Source organism: Penaeus monodon, chromosome 4 (assembly GCF_015228065.2).
Source record: "Penaeus monodon isolate SGIC_2016 chromosome 4, NSTDA_Pmon_1, whole genome shotgun sequence".
Lineage (NCBI taxonomy): Eukaryota > Metazoa > Arthropoda > Malacostraca > Decapoda > Penaeidae > Penaeus > Penaeus monodon.
Genome location: NC_051389.1, coordinates 34,735,408 through 34,738,357, shown reverse-complemented (window position 1 = coordinate 34,738,357; position 2,950 = coordinate 34,735,408).

The window sequence follows — 2,950 nt, the reverse complement described above, 5'->3', positions numbered from 1 at the left end:
ATTGGTAGATATTCTATTACTACTGATATTGCCTTTATTATCTAAAAGGGTTGGAAGCCCTACTGTGTGTGGTTCATCAGTATGTGTTGTGGCTTGAGTTTTAAGGGGAGCTGTTTGGTTCACAGATAGCAGACAGTGTATTGCTGGGTTGAAAATGCACAAGGAATTGGGACTTGGAAAGATGGTTAATGGCCATAGGTAACCACAATGAAATAACCCCCAACACTTTATTTGATGTGTGCTGCTAAAAGGGACAAAGGAAGATGAGTTTTTTTTGCAAGCAAAAAAAGATTGGGTAGTCACCTAACTCTTTTCCTATTTTAGATATCCTCAGAGAAGTTTGACCCTATAGTAATCTGTTAGGTGATCAGGGAAACTCAGCATGTACTAAAACTAAGTCTAAGAATCCAACAAAATCCTTTGAGAAATGTTATTGAAACAAGCTTACTCAGGGTTTCAGGATCAAGGGGCTTTTGCGAGATGTTCACTCAAGATGAGAAATTGACTGGTTCTGTAGCCATCCAGACCGCAGCAGGAAATAATAAAGGAAATCAAATTAAATTAATGGAAATATGGTAGTTTTTCTGTTTTCAAAGCCCAAAAATGACAAAATTGTAGTTCATGGAGCACATTTCACTGACACTTTCAAAGAAATTAATTTATTCATATTAGTAGTATTTGCATCTGTAGCTGAAAAATTATTAAAAGCCATGGCACATTTGAACATTTGAACCTTCCTGCCCGTGTAGAACCTTTTCACCGGTAAACTAACCAAATAGTACATATATTACAGAAACTTTCCAGCCATTTTATGGTGTTCTTCTTTTTTGTTATAGTGTTTTAGACTGTTGTTGTCTATATCCCCTGGATCCTCTTTTTTTCTTTGCTTCTTGTATTTTAAATTATATCAATTAATTTATTTTGTTTGTAGGAAAATTTTGTGTGTCTCGTATGTAGTACTTTGTTATAGATGATTGATCTGCACCTGTAATCAGAAGATTTATATCACTATCTATTATGTTCACTTGCCTTAAAGCATGCTTTAGTTTTGTTATGTGGAGTTTAAACTTGGGCAATGTAATAAAATGTTATATAGTCCTTCTTGGTTCCTGCAGGAGTCATTATCCATTTTCATTCTAGAGGTGTTGTTTTAGTCTTGTGTGTTTGGTTATTAGTCTTGTCATGCATGTATCTAGTTTTTTGTTCCTGGCTCTGGCCCATGGTTTTTGGATGTTATCTTTAATGAGATAGTTTTTTTTTGTTTAAGATTCTTTTAAAATTTGATTCCCATTGTTGGTATTTCTTAATTTGATTTCTTTTATGATACAATTTGTGTCTTGTGGTTGGGCATGGGATAATTTTTTTCATGGGCTTTTTTGCAGCTAAATCGCAATTTGTTTCCCTTTATATTTTATGTGATGGAATCCCAAGGAACCATATCTTTTGCTTGTGTGGTTGAGAGAAAGTATATTTGTTTTGTATTTCATATGCAATTTGTTTTTAGCTTAATGGTTGGGATTTTGTATTAGTTGTAGTGATGATTGCGAGTCTGTTAATATTACTGTGTTAGTCAGTTTCTTGTTTATTGCATAATTTAATCCTTTGTTTTATGGCAAATAATTCTGCATGAGTGATTTCTATTTTAGGAGGTAGTTTCCAAAGATTTTGTTATATTTTTATTCTGGATGAAATTGCTGCTGATGTTGTTTGTGGTTCTTTTATCTTTGAGCCATCAGTGAAAATTCTTTTAAAAGTTTTATAGGTAGTGTTTATTAACTCCTATATTGTTTTTGAATAATGATTTGTGGAGTATTTTTCATTAGTTGTCCATAAATTTTGGTTTGTATACTCTTTGAGAATCATGCCATGGGGGTATTGGGGATATATTTGATATCACATTTCAAGTTATGTCTAGGTTTAGATTTCTTCTTTTTTCCGTAGCTCTGTGTACTAGTGATCTTCTGTCTCTTTACGATTAATTCCTTTATGCATTTTATTATTTGTTGTTTTATGCTGTTTTTATTTGGTTTTTTATGATTTTTGTTAACCCTTGCCGACGGGTGGCATGTACGTACATGCCATGGCATGGCTGGGCTATTCTGCCGCATGTACTACTGCCGGGATTAATGGGCATGCCATTTTAGGTTTTTTTTTTTTTTTTTTTTTTTTTTTTTTTTTTTTGTTACAATCAAGGCAATATAAATTTTTTTTGCACTGGGAAATGTTGATTAAGTCATTTTTAACACTCTCATTTTTACTATACAAAAAAAAAAAAAAAAAAAAAAAAAATACAACAAAACCAACAATTTCAACTCCATGAAACCACACACTGCTTATTTTATTCAGACTATAGAGCAAAAAATGATCAACTATGGAGTCTATATAACAACAAAAATATCCTTCAGTCATGATTTTCAGGAAATATGGCAAAAAGAGATTTTTAGAAAATAATGATAACTGAAAATACAAATATGCTCGTAGTTTTACGAAGAAACGGCAAGGGATGCTGGTTATTGGGCATAAAGCGGTCGCGATGCTAGGGTGACGATATAAGCCCCTGGCAGCAGGGCCAGGGCCACTAGAATACTACCCATGGGGAAAGGGTTAATTGTATACTTCAGGTTCTTTTATTCTATTTGTTAAAGGTGGAACGTTTGTATACTTGGAAAAGCTATGATTGGAGTTGATCTAAGACATCCAGTTGCTAGTCTAAGTACTTGTTTTTGTAAGATTTCTAGTTTTCATAATTATTTTTTCTTTTGCTGCTCCATAGATTGTTATTCCGTATTCCATTTTTGGTTTTATATACATTTTATAAAATTTTCAGACAGTTTCTCTGTTTGCCCCCCAAAGGGTTTTTTTTTTTATTATAATTATTTACTTAATATATGTTTTTTTTTCATTTTTATATGGGTTTTTCCATTTTAGTTTGGGGGCACCCAATGTTAAG